Below are 23,250 nucleotides of genomic sequence, written 5' to 3' on the forward strand. Positions count from 1 at the left end.
TATACCAAGTAATTAAACAATTTATCATAATAAATAGAAATATTATCAAATCTTTTGAAAACATAGCTAGGAGTAACACAAGTCAAATAACAAAAACATTCTTACTTGATGCATCAGAACTATATACAGACTCAGCTTCATTGTGGGTCATTGATAAATCATTATTGCTCTCTTCCAAAAAACTCGAAGGTTGCAAGAATATTTTCTTTTCCTGGCATTTTCTGTCTTTGTGAGATTGATAGTATACTGATTTTGAAAATTTTTTCTTACATGCAATACAATAAATTTTTATACCCATAACTACATTTATAACTGAAAAATAAAAGCACAACAAAATCATTACTCAGGCCCTACTGTAATTGGACCTTCCAAGACAATTTAATTAAGCAAATCTTGCTATTAGGGACATTTTATGGATATTTTCTGTTTAATATATCAGTCTGGTGTACATATTATGTCCTCATGTTAGTTTTCTGCCAGCTGCTCTAACTCATATGTATTTCAGTTTGTGCTTTCTTGGCCAGTAATCTTACATCCCACAATCAGTTTCAAATTACCAGCATGAGTTCAAAAAACAATGAGTTCAATTTATCAAGTTCAGTGAGAGGACACAATAACATGTATTGTGACCTCAATAAATCTTTCACATGCTATGTCATGGTTCGGACCCCCCCTTTCTTCAGGGGGATGACACCTTCCAAAAAAGTGAGAGAAGGGGGGTCAGAAATTTTAACTAAAAAGGGGCGGATAGCAAGGAGGGGGGATCGTTTAAGAAGGGGGACTTACATATAATGTACCGGGTGCGCCACAAAAAAGTTTCTCTCTTTGAAACTGATTTTCTCAAAATCTAAGAATTAAGAAACAGCCATTTTTATTCCATCGGAAAGAAGAAAGATGAACTTAAATTTCGATGGTTCATTTATGAAATTCGATTCATTAGATCAAAAGTTACGCTCAATCGAATAAGAAAGTTACTTTCAGAAAGTGCCCGAAAACGTTAAAAATCGACCTATCAAATTTTTATTTTAAAATTGGCAATCACAAGAGGCTTTACATGATGAATACCATTTTCAGTAATTAAACACATAAATTTTGAAACTGATGGAACGAAAGGGTTTAAAATGTTCATCAAAATCATTTCAATTTACTTTTAGCGAAATTTTTCTCCAGATTTTTGGTTCTAGACTGGATAAAGTCTATGTAAGGCTGGATGTACCTCGAAACCCATATATGATGTATTTTTATGAATTTTACCAGATTGTTTGGCTTTTTTCGACGAACTTCCTGCCTTTTATTGAAATTTAACCTTCCTTTTATATAACAAAAGGTCATTTAGACAGCTAAGTATTATTTTGGAATGACTGAAACGAAAATACTGATGCATCGCGTAATTATGCTTCTGTTCAATTTGATAGGTCGATTTTTAACGTTTTTGAGCACTTTCAGAAAGTAACTTTTTTATTCAATAGAGCATAACTTTCGATCTACTGAACCGAATTCAATAAACGACCTATGAAAATTAAAGTTTATCTTTCTTCTTTTCAATGGAATAGGAATGGTTCTTTTAAAACTTTTAAATTTCGGGAAAATTAGTTTTAAAGAGAGAAACTTTTTCGTGGCGCACCCGGTAGATTATTTTCCAGCCACCGTTATGAAATTTGGTCTGCATGAAAGGAAGTTCTTTATTTTCACTAAAAAGTGGTATTATATTTGCCAGACTTAATTTTCTTTACTGTTTCCCTTCCCTTTTTACCATAAAAAATTTAGCCCATAACCCTATATATATAGTATGAAAAAATAAAATGTTTTCTCCTGTCAGAACTACAAACAACAAAGATTTGCCGAATTCTTTTTCCTCTTAGAGAGACGATGTTACAATGAAAGGGTAATTAGTCCTCTCTTGGTCCCTCTGTCTTTATCCTGGCTTGGGACAGGCTGACTGTCATTTAAGACAGTCATGCATCATTACCCCAGCGGCCTGTACAAGATGACAACAAACTCCAGGTAGACTGACAGGAGAAGAAAACAAAACATGAATCAACAAAGGTGTAAACACCTTAGACTCATTTGGAGCCGACTGCACTAGACACCAGGCAGGGGACATCCTCGCACATCCTGATGTACTAGGCAAATATATATAGTATGAAAAAATAAAATGTTTTCTCCTGTCAGAACTACAAACAACAAAGATTGGCCGAATTCTTTTTCCTCTTAGAGAGACGATGTTATATGTATATATAGGGTTATGAGCTATGGTATAGGCATTTTTAAAGGTTGAGGGGGTGGCAAGATGAGCGGGATCATTTAAGAAGTAGGGATCAGGCCCTTTTCCGCACTATGTATGTTCTAGTTCTATTGAATTATCACGATAATTATCACCAAATGTACATTTTCGTGATTTATGGATGCTATAGTTACAAAGTTGGACGTAAATGTACTCACATGAACTATAACCAGCTTTTTAGAATTTCAAGATTTTGTTCAGTAAGTGAGTGTGAACACTGGTGAAGTAATATGTTTTGATTGATTGATAGATTTAAAATCCAAATTCACAGCCTGCCAAACTATGCTATCCATTTTACCATCAGTATACCAGGCTACTCTTAGGTTCCAAATAAACGCCCCCTCTCCTGCTGCTTGTTAATTTGTTAGTTTGGCAAATAGACCAATTTTTTATAGACAACACCATTATACCTCCAATAAACAAGTGTAGAAAGATTACGTAATGAAATTTATTCCCTAAAAGCAGATTATCAGCAGTGATGAGTTTTTATCTTTACAGTTGTAACATACCTATAGACCTTTACGTTAATGTTGCGGCCATATTAAAAGGTAGGCAAAATAGCAACTGTTGCTAGCAAGGTAGCCAATTTGAAACCACTTGCCCATTTCTCATTGGCTGTGATCTTAGCAACAGTTGCTATTTTGCATACTTCTCAATATGGCCGTGGCATTATTGGTTATCAGAAAGTTCCATACATATATTCACGCAGCAAGCTAGAAAATCCAACAAAATTTACTACTGACCGACTGGATTTGAAGATGTTTTTAGACACTGCAAGCGAAACATATGTATTTATATATTTTTGATGGTATTTATGATACACTGATACAGTCCAGAATTTCAGCTACATGTTTGAAAAGCAGTCCGCAGTATACACCACTCTCAGTCTGAGAAATCCTTCTAATTACACGCTTAAAATTCTGAGATTTAAACGCGTAATTGCACGGCTATCAAATTGTAAGGTTTTTAAAAGTGTTTTTACCTATCAATTTCATGTTGTAAATAATCTAAATCAGTATTATAATCATTGCTTACATTGAGATACATCATTTACAAGTTATTAGAAAATAAATGAAAACACTTTTCGTTTGTGCGAGTTCAAAACAGCCAATTTTCCTCGAGTTTTCTCGGAAAAAAATCTGGAATGCTTGGTCAATTTTACGCAAAATTTTTCGAAGATTCCAATTCAAAAATCAGTTTTTGTCTGTTTGACCATGGTTCCATCCGTTTTTAAAAAAAGTAAGCCCCACTATATTGCTCAAGCTTCTTCAAGCAGGGCGGAAAATTAAGAGTGCAATTGCACATGGGTGGACTCGGGCGGACTATGATAAGCGCGCATTTACAAGTTTACGCCTGCGGAAGTTAAGTGTGCAATTAGAAGGATTTCTCAGACTGACTCTACTATTTACTCTAGGGGCTGAGTTAGGTCCCGTATGCGCATCGGCGTATAGTAATTTTTTCTTTTAATCATGAAAGTATAGTCCTTGAAGAGTCAGAAAACGTGTGTGGCGTTATTTGGATCAGGCTCAAATTTCCATAATGGCGGATTTTAGATTTTCAACCCTTTTTAGCCCTCTTGCTTGAAAAAAATTTTTCTTTGACTTTAAACATAGACATATTATATACCAATCGATCACAAATTTTATGCTGATTGAGAAAAAGGTCAGAATCATGGTCTGAAAATTTCGTTATCTGGAGATATGAAGCACTTTCGATTTCGATTTTTTGAAATGACTACTTTTGGTTCCAGATTTGCGTGGCTGTAACATTTGATTGGCTTACTTAATTTACTTGAAAATTTTGCTATCTCGAGCTATGAAGTACTTTCGTTTTCAAAACTTAGAAAACGTAAGTACTTCGTATCTCTTGATGAAGAAACCATGGTTCTGACCTTTTTCTTAATCAGCATAAAATTTCTGATCGATCGGTATATAATATGCAGGGTTTTAAGCTCAAATAAATATTTTTCTTAGCCTAGCAGAGCCTAAGAGCCAATGTGACGAAAGAAAGTTTTGAATCCGCCATTATGGATTTCGAAATTCATGTAGAAAATAAATTTTTCTGAATTTTATTATTTGAACGGCAGGCAAGACCCTCCGAAAATTTCAAGTAAATCAAGTAAGCCAATCAAATGTTACAGCCACGCAAATCTGGAACCAAAAGTAGTCATTTCAAAAAATCGAAATCGAAAGTGCTTCATATCTCCAGATAACGAAATTTTCAGACCATGACTCTGACCTTTTTCTTAATCAGCATAAAATTTGTGATCGATTGGTATATAATATGTCTATGTTTAAAGTCAAAGAAAAATTTTTTTCAAGCAAGAGGGCTAAAAAGGGTTGGAAATCTAAAATCCGCCATTATGGAAATTTGTGCCTGATCCAAATAACGCCACACACGTTTTCTGACTCTTCTTTCATGATCAAAAGAAAAAATGACTATACGCCGATGTGCATACGAGACCTAACTCAGCCCCTAGAGTAATTGCACATTATTGTGAATCTAAAACTAAACCTATAATCTTGCGTAGTACCTAGCTGTCAATTTCGACTCACCTCACACCAAATACTGCCAAAAAGACCCTCTTTCCACGCCCGTACATGAACGGTGGGTGTGTACGACGCCTACGATGGCAGCTGTACAATTTCTTAGATATCCTCCTTGAACACTCGATTGCTCGGGTGTGTACAGGTGGCACGGGTGGGTATTTAAAAAAAAAGTAGATACAGGCTGTATGGGTGGTATGATTATGAGTGTTTCTGCTAAGATAGAATTTTTTATACCTGTAAGAGCCATGCCACCTGTAGCTGTACAGCCTGTACTTGTATGGGTGTATGGCGGGTGTATGCAGGCTTTGAGCTGATTTAAGTCAATCCACCGGTACAACTTATACATTTGTACAGGGTGTATGACTGACTGGACACTGACTGGAGACAAGTTGATAGATAAAAAAAATGCAAACAATAATAAACCAGGAAAAAACTGAAATTCATCTATGAATTAAAAAGCTAATCCAGCATAATGATAATCAAAAACAAAGAGAAATGTAAAAATTGTGAGTTTTTCTCATTACAGTTTACCAAATGCCTTATTTTTATAACAGTTTATACCGAATTCCTTACCAAATTCATCTATGTAGTGCTAGTCAACTGAAAAAGAGCGCTCAATTTGGCTCTTCCCATTCGCAGATCGAGTCTGTGGCTACCATACTTGTTTATCTTTTAGCCCGGTCGATGTTTCATTATTCAGGCTAAGGTTAAATTAAACAAAGAAAAGGCGCCAAAACAATAAGCTTCTCCACCAAGAGCTACCTGCGGTCGGCTCGGAAGAATGAAGATTTGACTTTTTCTGGGAAGGAAAAGCTGAAAGAAATTGAAGATGATGCACCTTACTTCTAACAAAGCTAAGTTGATTTCGATCATTATTTTTATACTACCTTTTCTACTTTATTTCTACAATTTTTTCTGGCTTCATGACTTTATTTTCATCCTCTGTCATTTTCAAATTTATGCTTTTTAACCCCCTGTTTGATTCAACAGTTCAAACTCTTCTGAAGAGAAGGTTCTAGAATATGATGCAATGTGAAATTTGGAAGACCTAAATGAAATTATTGTTTCTGTATATTGTTTAGACAAGCAAGCAATTGTTTTGCTTCAACTTTAACCATTGAAATCATTGTTTTCATGGCCACGATTCAACAAACTAGGGAATTGTCTTACTGTTTCAAGCTTTTGTTGGGTTTGGGTTTAAAAGACCTCACGTGGCACCTTAAATTTCTCTTTGCCAACTGGATTCTATCATCCTGGTGTTCTAATTCATCTCAATTCTATTCTATCAATNGGGTGTGTACAGGTGGCACGGGTGGGTATTTTAAAAAAAAGTAGATACAGGCTGTATGGGTGGTATGATTATGAGTGTTTCTGCTAAGATAGAATTTTTTATACCTGTAAGAGCCATGCCACCTGTAGCTGTACAGCCTGTACTTGTATGGGTGTATGGCGGGTGTATATGCAGGCTTTGAGCTGATTTAAGTCAATCCACCGGTACAACTTATACAATTGTACGGGGTGTATGACTGACTGGACACTGACTGGAGACAAGTTGATAGATAAAAAAAATGCAAACAATAATAAACCAGGAAAAAAAAACTGAAATTCATCTATGAATTAAAAAGATAATCCAGCATAATGATAATCAAAAACAAAGAGAAATGCAAAAATTGTGAGTTTTTCTCATTACAGTTTACCAAATTCCTTATTTTCATAACTTCATAACAGTTTATCCCGAATTCCTTACCAAATTCATCTATGTAGTGCTAGTCAACTGAAAAAGAGCGCTCAATTTGGCTCTTCCCATTCGCAGATCGCGTCTGTGGCTACCATATTTGTTTATCTTTTAGCCCGGTCGATGTTTCATTATTCAGGCTAATGTTAAATTAAACAAAGAAAAGGCGCCAAAACAATAAGCTTCTCCACCAACAACTACCTGCGGTCGGCTTGGAAGAATGAAGATTTGACTTTTTCTGGGAAGGAAAAGCTGAAAGAAATTGAAGATGATGCACCTTACTTCTAACAAAGCTAAGTTGATTTTGATCATTATTTTTATACTACCTTTTCTGCTTTATTTCTACAATTTTTTCTGGCTCCATGACTTCATTTTCATCCTCTGTCATTTTCAAATTTATGCTTTTTAACCCCCTGTTTAATTCAACAGTTCAAACTCTTCTGAAGAGAAGGTTCTAGAATATGATGCAATGTGAAATTTGGAAGACCTAAATGAAATTATTGTTTCTATATATTGTTTAGACAAGCAAGCAATTGTTTTGCTTCAACTTTAACCATTGAAATCATTGTTTTCATGGCCACGATTCAACAAACTAGGGAATTGTCTTATTGTTTCAAGCTTTTGTTGGGTTTGGGTTTAAAAGACCTCACATGGCACCTTAAATTTCTCTTTGCCAACTGGATTCTATCATCCTGGTGTTCTAATTCATCTCAATTCTATTCTATCAATTTTAAATCTTAAATTTTCTTACCAACCACTTTTCATCATAAATACAACAAGTAAGTAAATAAATATTTCCATCAGTCTTCTAACTGATAAAAAAGCTATTTTTATTAACCCTATTATTTTATTAGGTAGAAAATCAGTAAAGTTTTGTCCAAAAAAGTCTCGGCAGATCAAGGCAGATGGAATTGTACATACCAGCACAGCATATCATATTAATTTCATTATTCATTATTCCAACAGCAACTTATCCACCATTTCTGTCAACCATGCTCTCTCAAAATCAAAGATTTTGCTTCACTTTGATCCTGTGTTTTTGAAAATGAACATAACTATTGACTGCTGCAGTGACAGGGGTATACAAAGTATTTCTGTGTTTGAATCTACTGTATCTTTTTTATTTGTTTTAGCCCATCAATATGGTTAAACCAGGTCGTAACGCTACATCCACACCACATGGTCTTCGAGTCCATTTGCCCCAGAAAAAAAAATCTCCAAGGTAAATAAAAATCATTATCATTTTGAACATACAATTATTATTGGAATATATAATCAAAATATTATTGAATTGCCAAGATAGATCTTTCTTGGATCTTTTTCCAGATTATGCTAAAGCAGGCTGTTTAGACCTAAGAGAGGAGGTTGTAAAGAAGAATTCTAATTTGCTCCAACCTTGGAGCAGTCCAAGCTATGGGGTCATTCATTTAGTATGTACGCAACATCTTTCCTATTATTTGACCCCTCTTGTTTGCAGAAAACCAATAGAAATGACAACAATCAAACAGTAGACCTACCCTTTTGCTGAACCCCCCTCTCCTCCCTTCACTGCAAACGTACTATATAGATGGCCCCTACCGTCAATCAGGGTTACTTTCATAAGCGAGGGGTTACTTATACCAAGTCTAAACAGCTGATTTTTCTGGTCTGTTAATTTTTAAATGTAAATCAGTCATCTGTTATTTTCCTTCACTTTTGCAAAATTGACCCAGGAAAATCTGCGTTTAAAGTTGATAAAAGTTATCCCTCGCTTATGAAAATAGCCCTGATTGATGGTACTAAGGCTAGTTTTTTGGCTTTCATTGATTATTATCATACTCATTGTTTAAAATTTGATCAAAATTTCTGATTGATGGTACTAAGGCTAGTTTTTTGGCTTTCATTGATTATTATCATACTCATTGTTTAAAATTTGATCAAAATTTCTCTTTAGTGAACAAACACATAATCTTAGTGGTATTGCCCCTCTTGATGATAGCACCAACATGGTTTCACAAAGGTATAATATTTTTTACTATTTTTTACAAAATCATAAAAACTCATAAATCTAATAATGGTACTGCTTACCCTTCAAGAATATTGTAAAGTTGCATCATTTCTCATTATCTTAAATACTCTACCAAAAATGCATCAGTGTAACCAAACTTGGCAAACACTGTTCTGTACTGAGACATTTGATGTCAGAGTAAGATCAGTAGTATATTCTCCATAAATGCGCTACCACTACATCAAAAGTTAAAATTTCAATTTTGCCTTTGGTCCATTTTTGAATTTATGAGTTTTTAATTCTTGTGGAAGGGTTTGGTCTGCCTAGGTGGTTACTTCCTTCTACAATGTTTTTTTAGCAAGTAATATCATGTGTAGTTTAGAGAATGGTTTTGTTAAAATCAAGGAGAAAAGCTTTACATGGTTGAGGATCATAATAACTAAAATAATTTATTAAAATTCAAATTATTGTTTTGCTTCTTGTTACAAAATTGTATAATTCCAGAAATTGGAATCTTGATGAAAATGTTTATGTAGATATAAAAAAGCTCTTCTTTCAGCAATTTCGAAGAAAGCCTACTTTGCAAACCTTAGATCTGGAAACCTAACAAGAAAATTCACAAGTTATCTAAAAGAATATTTTACAGATATAAGTAGAGCTTGCCAATGTCAAATTGGAGCTACAGGAAAGCCAAAAATGATAAAAATCCTGTGGGAACTGATATTCTTAACACAGTCATCATATCCTTAGATTACCTTTAAGTGTTAGGAGTTATTAATTGGGATGAGTATCAAACTGTTAGTTATCTTGCTTTTAGAAAACCCTACCGCAGTGATGTAAAGAAAAAAGAAAGAAGACAATCTTTAATTCAAAAGAAAAAGACAAAAAAACAGGAAGAAAAGGCAACCCTTCAGCAGAAACTTTCTAAGGCTAAGACGAAGATCAAGAAATTAGAAACAAAGAAAAAGCCTGTTCCGAAACGATTTGCAAATAAAGTCAATGAAATTTCCAAGACTAATCGAGCTAAGTTGAAGAAGACCTGTCAGGACGAGCTTTTAACAGAATTGGATTCTATATTACCAGAATTTGATGAGTGCAACATCAAAAACCTTGGCTTTCAGGCCAAAAGTGGTGTCTTTGGGGAGATAACCACTCACGAAATCAAGTTCTCTGGGATCAGGTGTGCCAGGAAAACCATAACCGGTACAATGGCTGATTTAAGGGCGGAAGCTTTAGTTATGAATTCTTTGTCCGGACACTCGTGCTTCCCATATCTTTATGGGTTGACAAACTCTGGTGCTATCTTAATGGAATATATTTCGGGTTCAGCTGATCGGTTAACTCAGGCAATCACTTTAAGATCCATTTTCAAGGCAGAACGTTACCAGAAAAAATTTTGGTTCGAGATTTGCAGGAAGCTAGTTGAAGGCCTTCAGTTTTTACACAGTAAAAATATCCTTCACAACGATCTCCACGGCGACAATATCTTGATTAGGAGTTGCCACATTCCATGTATAATCGACTTTGGGAAGGCAACTCTTGTTCATGCCCCACTTTATTATAACTTAGTCACAGGGTCAAAAGAACAGAAAACATTCAACACTGTTCATACACATCTTGCCCATGAACTAAGAAATATTCCGAATTCTCCACAAACAGAACTAACTGATATTTATTCACTCGGCTACAACTTTGGAAGCATTGGAAAGTATCAGAAAATCGAAGAAATTACCAGACTTGCAAAGAAAATGACAGACAAAGACACAAATGCTCGATATTGCCTCATAGACTGTAGTGTTAGCTTGTTAAAATATTAAAAAAGAATCGTTTATTGATTAGTTTATTACCGTAAGAAAGGGTAACTTGTATCACTCATTAATCTTGCTTTGTTTTAACATGCAGACCAATACTTGAGTAAACCCCGATTCCAGGGGGTACAAGTTACCCATCTTCACAATAGTTCATTGATAATTTATGGAAACATTCATAGTCGTCTTGCTAATTTACGGTGGGGGTTTTCCCAATACTTTTTTGGAACCTAATTTAGTACAGAGATTTTGAACTAATTATATAGAATTTGGGTTTGCTCTAATTAATACTCACTTACAATTTATTTTTTTTATTTTGGTTATCGATTCAATTAATTTTGTAGGAAGTTTTGTCAAATCACAAAGTCACTAAATATATTGTGATATGTTATTTTATGTTCTGTTGTGCTAGATTATCTTCATTCAAAGAACTCGTACTATTGTAGTAAAGAAATCTTTCAATTCTCGAATAAACAATTTTCTTAATCTTCTTTTTTGACCATATAGGGTTTTCATGTTTGAATTTTTTAAATTTTTTAAAAGGGGCCAACCGACACACTACACTGTGTTTATGATATAGATTACGGAGAAAAATACTAAAAATATGTGTCAAGTTTTTATCTCGTTCACACCTTAGAAGTTGATTACCTCTTAATGTCTATGTCAATTAATGCCAAAAGAATTTCATAATAATTTCTGATTTCTTTTTCGGTCGAATGTTGCCAAGACAGTTCTCCTTAAACTTGGCATATCCAAGACTCGGCTCATAGAACTTGCTTATTTATCTCTCTTCAATGTCTTACCTTTCATTTAGACAATTTGATATGTTGAAAGACAACTTCAAACGGGAATTTAAGAACGTCAAAGAAGAATTCTCTGAAGAAATCGAACTAATGAAGCTCCAGATGGCTGAACTTCGACAGGAGCTGGCCAATGTCAAGTCGGATCTACAAGAAAGCCGTCGGAATAACAAAAGCCGGCAAAGGCAGATTGTTGTGCCAAACATTGTTAAAGTGAGTACTTTTCAAACCACCCTACCCACCCTTCTTCATTGTGAAAAATGAAGAAATTCGAATATATTTTAAGGCCTGAATTTGATGAAGAATGAGCATACCTACCATACTGTAAACAATCAAGGGGGCTATATAAAGTCATGGAAAACCAACATTCTTCTGTTAGACTCCTAAGATGCTGTACTTGATATTTTTTGAGCTATCCTAACATGTGAATGGATTCGTGTTTAGATTTGTATTTTGATTATTTCTATTTTCCAGCAGCATCTTCATCTCGCGTACCAGGATCTAGACATTGATAACCAATGGGTTGTTACGAGACCATTTTCTTGGCGACAAAATGTCGAAGTGACACGAAATCTTGTTGCAGAAGTCAGGAATATGGAGCTGGAAGGTGTCCGGGACGATGTCATTCTTGGTAAGCTGAGAAGTTAACCTTTAATGTTAACTTGCTATTCTATTTGAGCTTGAATATTTTCAAATTTTTTCGTGAGGGGGGTCTTTTAGGTTTTGACCTTTTTCTTTATCAGATTTTCATATTCTTTGGAATGGAACAAAAATCTTTTGAATTTGACGACTTTAATTTTTTTTTGCTATGGTAACCATTGATGTCATTTTCCTTGGCAACAGGGGTGTTAGAATTTCGTAACCCAATATTTTCTTAATCCTTGAGTGGTCAGGGAATCAGATCAAAAGTTAGTTTGCTTGTAGCAAACCTGTGCACGCGTGAACCATTTTTGATTCATAAGTGCCTGCACTAAGATGCTTGGGTCAAAATATAACCTATTTCCTTTTAAATTTTATATTTTTAGCGGCAGCAAAGATTTATTTTGCCAGCCAAAAACGTAATGCTGCTGAAAACCCAATAGCTGGTGTCAAACGAAAATTGACAACACGACGACATAGAGTAAGTACCCTTTTCAAAACGTTGTACCAGCCGTTTTGATTCCGACCGTGCTATCTCTTTCCCTTATTTAGTACCTTTATAACTTCACTCAAAATTTACAACACGTAATTCACCCCTGTCTCTTTCCTTTTTATTTACTTTGAATCATTTGGCTTCTTCAGCACATATTTCGCCACTGACTCGTTATTCACTTAGAATAAATTTCCTTCTTCAACGCATCTCTCACCCCTGTCTCTTCCTTTTTCAACCCACTTCTTTGGTTAATTTTGTATATTGTATCTATAATTATAATTTTATTTGTCTTCAGCTTTTCAGGCTGCGATCAAAAATCGTGAAGAAGGCAGGGTCGGTGGCCGACAAGGCTATTTGGTCACTGGCATCCGCAGCGGTGATGAGTGACCAGGAAAGTGACGAAGAGGCTGGAGGACGGAAGAAGAGATTCGTCATGCGTCGTCCAGATTGGAGAGGGGCGGAAGATGACAAACCTCGTGGAAAGAGTCGACCAAGCATTGGGGGAGCCTCGAAATTATGGTCAGATGTCCGAACGAACAATAGACTTTAACAAAATTCCAAACGGCGCGTTGAAGCCACAGTATAGAAAAGCTTTGGAGGAGGAAGAAGCAGAACCAAATAATGCCAATGGGCACCATCAAGATCAAGACGTAGAAAATGATAATGACAATAACAATGACAATGACAATGACAGTAGCAGTAGTAGTGATAGTGATGATTCCGATGCCTAGTTCCACTTTGATTATTTTTTGGATTCTAAGCATTTGTATGTTTTTGTTTTGTTTTTTTAGCTTTTTTATTAGTCAAAGTGATATTTCAATAGACCATTAATCCATTTCAAACATTGTACCCTTTATTTTCTACCTCCAATCAGGTTAGAATTCGTATAACGTCTTAAAATGAAAACTGCTTTCAGACCTCCAGCTGTTTTTAAAGAGAACCCATCCCTTTTGACTTCCAAATCTGGGAATTGCTTTTACATTTCCTTTACCATTTACGAAAAAAATATCACCTTTTTAACTGTTAATATTTTGATATAAACAACATTTTAAATAGTTATTTTACGATTTTTTTCACTATGTAAACAATTATAAACCTTCTTCAAAAGTAAATATATCAATTTATGTTAATCATGACCTAAGATTTTATACGGAAGTACCCAAAAAAACACTGGGCGTTTGCCACTAGTTTTGAATTTCAATAGTAAAACTATTGGTAAACGGCCGGTCTTTTTTGGTGCTTCCGTATGGAAAATTACGTCATGAATAGATAAATACAGTAAACCAAACTGCGTTAATTAACCATTGCATTCCAATTTATTTTCATGAGTCTTGAAATTCCTCTAAATTCTCTTTCTTCCAAACAATATGCTTATAAAAAGAGTATTACGCTAAATGCCTATAGAGAAAGCGAACTAAATCACAGATTTCAGAGCTAACAAAACAATTGAAAATTACATAACCATTACGTAATGATATCATATCGCAACATATTTTCTGCATACTCCAGTCTAAAGTACACCCGCCAAGATTTGTATACCCGTATATGCTTAAAATATCTTGCTTCATATTCAATCCGTATGTGCTTGATACATACAATATGAAAATTAAGGATATTTAAGAATACGGTATAATATAATATGCATGGACATATTTTTCCTGTAATAGCGTATTCGCGGATCAGCATATTAAGTATGCATTTTCTGTATATTCCCAACATACTTAAAGATATCCCGGGCGTATAGCAAATGTTTTAGGCACTGTATACATGAAGTTTCACGCAGTGATGGTTTTGACGTCGAAAGTCAGACTTGGAAATTTCACACGCGCTTTCCAAGGAATGTTTGCACTGACCGTTTTGATAATCAGTTGAAAGAAAATACGTTAAATCATTTAGAGCTGTGTTTAAAAGCTTTGAGAGATCGAGAATCTGTTGCGTCGTTTCATCCAGCACCTGAGACTGAAGTTTGCTTGTGAGGTGAATTAAAAAGTAATATATTAAAATTTGATAAAATTATGAATTTGTTTGCTGAAGGATTTCCAAATTACTTGCATTTTAGTAAAAAAGAAAAAGGTTTAATTTGAACGACTTTAAATTTACAAAATTTCTAATCAAAACAACACATTATATTTCAGATACTTTGGACGAGAGATGACCTTTTGTCGCCTGACGGAATGACAACCCTTTACAGCCAAACTTTGCACCATAGAATGTCAAGTCTTTAAACTCGTGTGCAAGAATTCTAAATGTATCAAAGTGTGGAACGGGTCAAAAGAAAACATCTTTCATCTTTCCCGTTATGTTGAGAATTTACCAATAACGTTTGCACGATGAAGTGTAATTTTTCTTCATTCAGCAAAAGTATGAATGACATTTACATTAGTCACCACCAATCAGCAAAACAATTTCTCACTTCAAAAACTTTTCTGAAAATTTATTTCGCGTGGGCGAGTCATTAAAACCGTGAGTTTCGTCGTGCTTGTCATTGGTGCGGTGAATCACCGTAAGCGCTCGCTTGTGATGGCACGAAAATCGGCATTATGAGCTGCAATCTTCGCATCGTTTCCATGAAATCAGTATCATCAGATGCTCAGAAGTTACCGACTCAGAATCGACGTAACGACCGCTGTTTTTTTTAAATACCCTGAAAAGGATCCAAATGAAACAATCAAACAACAGGAAAAGAAAGAAAAAAGGATTCGAGATGCGAGACTGTTTTTAAAAAGCCAAACAAAGAAGAAAGTATTGGATGACAAGAAAGATGCTGATAAGAAAAAGAACAAGAAGAAAAACTAATAGAGAAGAAGAAATCGAAGATGAAACCAAACTTCTTTTCGGTGGAAGGAGCTGGTCCCTCTCTTCACGTCATATTTCAATCAGAAGATGAGCCTTGACCAACTGGTCGCAACAAAGAGGGTGTTGTATTTCCTCTCATTCGATTGCACACTTCGCACTTTCTTGCCGAGTATGCTATTGCCTACAATAGAGTTTATTGCAAGCTAACATCTTTGATGACGATGATATTGAAAGTGTCTACCAAGAGCGTAGAAAATACAATCCCACCCTCGAAGCTTTTCTTCAATCTTTTGTTATCGATGGTCTACTCGACGAGAATGAAGCTAATCTGTTGAAATACATTTGCAACCGCATCCGCGAAACTGAAGCACTCAACCCTGACGTCCCAGATCCTCTTACTGAAACTATTCAATACAACCAAAAGGACGGCTCATTCTATTATTTCAGACCCGACGGAGCAAAGATAAGAAACAACCGCCACTTTTCAATTGACGGTGGCAAAAGTATGAATTTTTTGCAATGAAACTCAAAGTTGCACTTGCACTTGCTCTAAGGCTTAAAATACATTATTTTGAAACAAATAAACATTATTTTTAAATTTACTTCGACACTTTCTAAATATTAATTGTGGTATACTTTATTGATTTATAAATGTCCGGTTAAAAATAAGCTTGCTAAAAATTAATAATGTAAAAAAGTCTACAACATTTATAATCAGGGAAAGGTTTTTGTCAAGTGATGAAAAATACAAAGGTGGAGAAAGTTACAACGAGTGTCTTCTTCATAAGAATGTACACTTTTTCTTGGAAATGAGGTGTCCATTGTACTTTCCGAGTACTTATTCTGTTACACCGGGACGGCCTCTGTGCTTCGATATTTTTTATTTATTTCCATTTAGTTTAAATTTGTCAGAAATTTATGTTTTGCGAGGTAGGACTGTCTCTGTGCTTTCATTCAATATATATATATTTAACACTCAAGTCTCACGGGACTGAATATCGGCTTAAAGGAAAATTACGAGGGGAGAGAATTTCCCACCCCTTTCGATTTTCATCTTCAAAAATTGCCTCCGTGACATATTGAAGTCTCAAGGGTCTAAGCATCGGCTAATAAATAAAAATAATGATAGGAGAGAAATTCCCACCCCTTTGGATTTTAGTCTTCCCAAATTGTCTCCTGGGACATATTGAAGTCGCAAGGGAATTAATATTGGATAAATAATTGAAACGAATTTTTAACAAATTGAATTTTGCTAATAACATGCGTGTAAACTAAATTTAGATGAATATTTTGACTTTTGATAATTTTCAGAAGTTTTTTCGAATTGAATACAGTTTTCAGCTTTCAAAGGAGATTAACGAAAGTGACTTAACCCTATTCGTACTAGGGGGCGGACTCTGGTGTTGGTTCGGTGGGTAAACTAATGTTGATAGCTCCTGTAAAAATAAAGATCTGGACATGAAATTTTCTGTAAATTCCTAACTATTATTTACCTTTAAAATAAAAATTATTTTGACACCTAAAAATATTCACACCTTGAGCATGCCTAAAGCCTTTGTTAGTTTACAATAGCTTTTTTGACGAACAAAGGAAATTTTCAGTATTTGCTCACTTTCAGCATGATGAGTGACGTCATCGATAAATTTTTTTGTCAAAAGTTACCTTCACGGCGATCTTGCTCTTTACAAGATTAGCTTAATTAATGGAAGTTTAATTACACTGATAATTTTTAATTTTTCAATCATGAAGTTTCTTTTATATATTTTGACGGATAAATTAAATATTATGATTTAATTTCAGCATTTTCGTTTAACAAATAGATTTGCCTACAATATCAACCTAAAATCGAATGAATTGATGGAAAACTCGACCTTTGAATGAGAGTCTGCTAAATGACGTGCCCTACGTGCCCACGTGCCCTAATTTTTTGACGTGCCTTCGTGCCCTGCGTACCTTCATGCTCGCGTGCCCGACGTGCTTGCGTGCTTAAAGTAAACTCGTGCGATAAACAACACTATTTTCATTATCCTAGATTATACACTACTCTCGGGTACCTAATAGCCGGGGGTTTGGAATAAGCGGGGGTTTTGGAAAAAATCTCAAAACTTAATAAGGGAGGGGGGTTGAAATAAGAAAAATTAATTAGCGGGACCCCTCGGTTATCAGGTACCCAAGAGTACGTAGATAAGATGTTGAGGTTTTAAAAGGAATTGGAAGAAAAAAATAAAAAAATCCTGCAACAGAATCAACCCAAAAATCAGGCTGTTTTTATAAAGAGTACTGTCTATTTGATAAAAGCAGAGGGACCTTTCAGAAATCCGTCAATACTTTTTTATACATCCGCTTGCTACCTTTTTATGTATAACCCTGGTCAAAAAACTTGTTAACATCTTATAAGAGTTTACAAGATTCCGTAAGTTCTTATTTGAAGTTTCTTGTAAGAACTTGGTTAGATTTTGTACGACTTAGACCGGTGTACGACTTTCTATGTGACTTGAAATACCCAAATACTGTAGTTTACGAGATTGGGTTTACACAAGGCAAATTTATACTTTCTAGGCTATTATACCAAACTCTACGATTGGAAAGACTTTCTCGATAAAGAATGTGCAAAGTGCATTTCTATAATACCATTCGTAAAAATATAGTAAAAAAGTATCACCTAAGTCAAATCTAAGTAAATTCATTTGTTTTTCTGTCGACTTTTGCAAAATCGTGAAAAGGTTGATTGGAATATTCTTTTATATTTTATGTTTTCTTCTTTTTTGATAGATCTACAGGAAAAAATATTTTTTATCTGTAAGAATGCATTGATTGAAAAATATCTTATTTTGGTTAAAAATCGAAATTCGAAATTCAACTATGGGTCATAATTTAATTTCACCTTTCCTCTAAGCTACTAAGGTAGCCTTATTATAAAAAAACAGATATGTTCAAGAAAAAAATATTAGGGCACGTCAAATGCGAGGACACGGCTAAATATTAGGGCACGTCAAAACTTGAGGGCTCGTCGAAATTTGAGGGCACGTCAAAATTCGAGGGCACGTAAGCACGTCGGGCACGTCAAATTTTGGAGGGCACGTAGGCACGTCAAGGCACGTAGACACGTCAGTCACGTAGGGCACGAAGGCCGGTCAAAAAGATGTGAGCACGTAGGGCACGTCATTTTGCAGACTCTTCGAATGAGGATTTCCTGTGGCGTATACTATCGGGGGGTTTGAGTATACTCTCGGGGGGCTTTTTTTAATCTCCAAAATCACAATCAAGTTTCTTTAGAATCAGATTTCACTAAAGTTCAACAGATTGCAACGATGGAAAAATGTCTTATATATTTGGAAAAAAAACTTTAATCTGAAAGAATGACCTACTGTAAGGGAAAAAACTCCACTCTTAGAAGCAATTTTCCATTTCAAAAGCATTTTGAAAAGTTATAAAAATATTTTACAAGGCCACAATCACAAATAACTAGTGTTCGCACTACTGTCCAACTGACTGATAATATTTTTCTTAATTTTCCGAACACTGAAATACAGTAGCTATTTATTCAAAATTTTCGTTGGATTTGATTTCTGCCCAACACATAGTTTGAAAATCCAATTTTTCTGACGTTTTATCTGCCGACCAAACGATAAATTAATTTTTAAACCTAAAAGCGATGCAAACCAGCACAAAAACCAGTTATTAGTGATAGTGGCCTATTTTCAGAAAAAATATCAAAAAGGAAAAAAAAAATCATACGTAATTATTTCCTTATTTTCAATTAGTGCGTAAAAAATCGCAATTGTAATCAACAAAAGTTTTTCACATTTTAAACGTGGAAGACAATATCATATATAGTTGACAACAAAGGTTTTCCATGTTTTAGATGCATATCAAAAAAATAATTCTAAGCTTAGGCGAAAATAAAAAAGTGTAGTGTTACCGGAAACTGGTCCGACCCGGTCGCAAAAATATATACTTAAATGCGATAAACTTTTGTGGAGATTAAATTTTGCGGATTTCACGGATTTGGGTGTCATCACCAAAAATAAATCCCATTGAAAAATTTGAGTAGGCCTTATCAGCAAAATATTTCTAAACAAAACTCAAAAAATGTTAAATAAATACTTTTTGGATGTTTACTGGCATCAAAGAAGTGCTAATAATACGCATTTCAACGACCAATGTGATTTGACAGTACAGGCAAAGAAATTGTAAGAATATTGTCACACAATAGTGCCATCCGCGAAATTTAATTCCTGCAAAAGTTTATTGCATTAAAGTACGATAAATATGAACCATCATAAGGAAAATCAAATTCACCGTTCAAGCTATCAAACGTTGTTTTCTTACAGTAGATATCCTCACCCAGTTGTAATTAAAGGTTTGTGAATTAGTACTTGATACATAGGGATTACTTCATACTGTTTGTGTACTCTTAGGTGTCAAATAAACGGGGGGGGTTCGAATAAACGGGGGGGGGGTGGGGGGGGGGGTTGGAAAATTTTCGAAATTTCAATAAACGGGGGGGGACCTAATTGCCGGGGGGGGTTGGAAATTGTACTTATGAAAACCCAAAAATAAGGTAAATATAGGCTATAATTAGGCCTTTTGGAGCAAAATAAGGGGACTTCTTTAATTTTCAGTTGAAAATTTACATATTTAAGTTTGTATAAATAAGGGGAGGCGATGCAGGCCAGGAGTCCATCCTATAGACGTTTTCGTCTAATCATATGAAATGGCTACCTGGACGCATATTTTTTTTCAGTGGGGTAGATATAAAGACAATATTTCAATATTCCAAATAACAAAGTCAAAAAACGCAACGTAACTATCGACAAAGAATATAGTTATATAAGTAATCTTTTGTTTTAATAAATCAAATTAGAGTATTTTTATATCTATATGGACTTTCATTTTTCTGGTAAGTAAGAGGTCAATTTTGAAGGAATTCGCTTATCTTTCTTTTGATCATATATCCAGATAATGGTTGTAGATCGATTTTAGTATGTAATATTAGCTGGTTCCAGTTTAAAAGAGATTGGGATTTATCGATTTCAATCCATAGTTTAATGTTTTGGCTTTTGGGCGCTCCAGAAGTTTCAGTTTGTTATTTCTAGTAAGATAATTATGAGACAGATTTTTGAAGTTTAAAATGTTCGTAACAGCTCCAGGAGAAAGGTTAGTGAGAGTTTGATGTACGAGTCGGATATTGAACTTTGTTACACTATGTGGCTAAGTTGGAATATCCAGGTTAATGAAAAGAGGAGCAGATTCTGCATTAAAATCTGAAAAAGTCAAGATGCGCACGCATCTTTTTTTAAGTTTGCCTATTCTAGAGTTTTGAGTGAGACTTTTCCACCATACGATTATTGCGTATGACAAATGAGAGTGAAAAATAGCATAGTGTAAGGTTTTAAGAATGGTCTGTGGAACAAAGTGACGCACTTTGGATAAAATGCCATTTGACCTTGCGGATAAATGATCAAAATGGAAATTCTACGCTAGACATTCATCGAGAAAAAGACCAAGATATTTGACACATTTCGAAAATTTCAAGACATGCCCATCAAGATTGAGATTCATGGTATATGGTACAGGTTTATTTTTACTTCTAAACAGGATAACTTCAGTTTTTGTAGTATTAAGAGAGATTTTGTTGGCACGAAGCCAAGAGGAGAATCTGATTAAGTCAGAATTCACTTTCGTCTCAAGCGAATTTAGATTCGAATCGGAAGAGAGAAGACAGGTGTCGCCAGCAAAGAGGTTTGTTTCGCTATTCAGAATGGCTTCAGGAATGTCATTTATATATATTAGAAAAGTAGAGGCCTGGGGGACTCCGTGTCTGATAGATCGTTTTGAGGAATTATGCCCGGAAATTAAATCAAGCAAAGTGGATGTGATTAAACAAAATCGAAATATTCAGGGTTTCTCAGAACTTTTAGCAGGAATTGAATGGAACTATTCTGTCTATTTTATTCGAAATCTTTCCAAAACATTCGATGTGCCTTGGAGCAGTTTGTCAAGAAGCAAAAAAGCATTAAATAGTTTTTTCCTGATACTTACAATATATGGTTTAAACAATGGTAATATGCTCAAGGACAGGGACTCATGATATCCATCATTACGTTGCAATATCTATAAATGGATTAAAAACATGCTTTTACTAAAGTCTTTCCAGATATAAGAATTGCTATTGAATTTGTTTGAATGAGAATGCGATTTTGTGACCGTTAAAAAGTATTTGCGAGTAGAATATTATCAAGTGAAATTTGTTTGAAATCTTCTACTATTGTGCTATAATCACCATTTTGGCATCAATGAATTTTCAAACTTTGACCATTATCAATTAAACTATTTTCAAAAAAACTTATTCAGTCAAAAATAATACAACTCACAGTTGATCACTGGTTGACTCAGAAAAATGAAAGTCAACCAGCCAGATATTTAAAGCAAAAACAGTGATAATTTTCATTTCTTTCTTAGAAGTATAACATTCAATTTATATATTTATATTGAGACAGACTTTAGCAACTTACTATGTGTTTTATGCTTTCAAAGCGAGTTCTTAAATATCTTTTTTTTAACTCAGCGAGATCTTCCAACCAAAATAGCCTGTTTGAAATCAACAAAAAACTTTCGTTATACAACTGCAGTAAATAAAATTTAAATTTTAGCTTTTTAAAATGATGACTTTTCAATTTTAACTCAAAAGAACAGTGAGCAAAAGAAGCAGAGGCGGATTAGAAAAGCAATTCAAAAAGCTGAATTGGAAGAGGCTTAGCAGGCAGGACAAGAAAGATTAGAGAAGGCAGCAGCTGCGTATAATGAAGAGGCAAATAATGAGATTATAGAGAAAAAAGTCGAGACATTAACTAGGCAGCTGTCAGTAAGGAGATTTGTTCAAAACAAAGGATTTCAAACTGCAAAGTGCAGTGAAGCTCACAAGGAATTTTTGGCATCTAAGCTTCTCACTGCTGTTATGACCATTTCTCCAGTTTTGGTTAATGTTAAAAGAACATCTCTTGCGTAAGGTCGTTTTGGTTCGCTCCATGTTGGACAGCTAACAAATTTAAACATTGATATTGCAATAAAAAAGAGCAAAAGATCTAGCTAAAGTCTGTCTCAAAATAATTTGCAGCTGGAGAAAAAAATGGCTGTAATTTTGATAGAATTCGAATCAAGTTGCGATGTTTGCTCGTTTAAAAGATATTCGTGAGTGGAATATTATCAAGTAAAAGATTTGAGAAAAAAAAGGAAAATTAAAATGAAAAATGAAGAAGAAAAAAATCTATTTCTTGTAGAAATGTGGTATAATTACCATTTTCACAGGAGTGATTCTTCAATCTGTGATCGTCATCACTGTCAAAAAAATTTTCAAAATTATTCATTCAATCAAAAGATATCAAACAAAGTTTATTGCTGGTTGACTCTATAAAGTAGTAAAAAACGACAAAAAAAACAGCCTTTTGTCGATCAACCAGCAATACACTTTGTTTGATCTCTTTTGATTGAATATATATTTTTGAAAAAATTTTTCACAGTGATGATGATCTAAGATTGAAGAGTCACTCCTGTGAAAATGGTAATTATACCACATTTCTACAGAAGTTGATTTTTTTCTTCTTCATTTTTCATTTTCATTTTCCTTTTTTTCTCATTTTTTTTACTTGATAATATTCCACTCACGAATATCTTTAAAACGAGCACAAAATCGCAACTTGATTCGAATTCTATCAAAAGTTACAGCCATTTTTTTCTCCAGCTGCAAATTATTTTGAGACAGACTTTAGTTTATCAGCATTTGTCTGGTTCCAAGTATTTTCTGCATTTTTTGGAATTTGCAATAACATGATTGTCGCCCAGTTGATCCAAATTTATTCAAAAGCTGAGCAGAGGAATTTCAGCAGCACTGTTGACCTCTTTTTATTTCGGACAATCCCTAATGTTGACTGGCTCAGTATTTCTTCCGGGAATGGCAGGTGTTCTTGAAATGCATTGCCAGCACATTTTGCATAATGATTTACATAATGAAAATGTTCTAATTGATAAAAACTTTGTTCCAATTTTTGATTTCGTAAAAGCAACCCATGTCAACAGGCCCTTAGCTTACAAACTATCTGATAAACAAAAGAAAATCTACAATGAAAAACATCGCCATTTGGCGCATACGTAAGCGC

At 34.5% G+C, this 23,250-nt stretch overlaps 1 long non-coding RNA gene across 1 annotated transcript; it reads left to right on the top strand.

Moving 5' to 3' along the window:
- The first annotated feature begins 7,700 nt into the window (after positions 1-7,700).
- Positions 7,701-11,257, top strand: LOC136802870 (uncharacterized). The gene is made up of 3 exons (XR_010846073.1): positions 7,701-7,790; positions 8,502-8,567; positions 11,178-11,257. It is a non-coding gene; the product is annotated as an uncharacterized lncRNA (long non-coding RNA).
- Positions 11,258-23,250: the final 11,993 nt, after the last annotated feature.

The sequence above is a fragment of the Clytia hemisphaerica genome, unplaced genomic scaffold, assembly GCF_902728285.1.
Source record: "Clytia hemisphaerica strain Z4C2 unplaced genomic scaffold, Clytia hemisphaerica genome assembly, whole genome shotgun sequence".
Classification (NCBI taxonomy): domain Eukaryota; kingdom Metazoa; phylum Cnidaria; class Hydrozoa; order Leptothecata; family Clytiidae; genus Clytia; species Clytia hemisphaerica.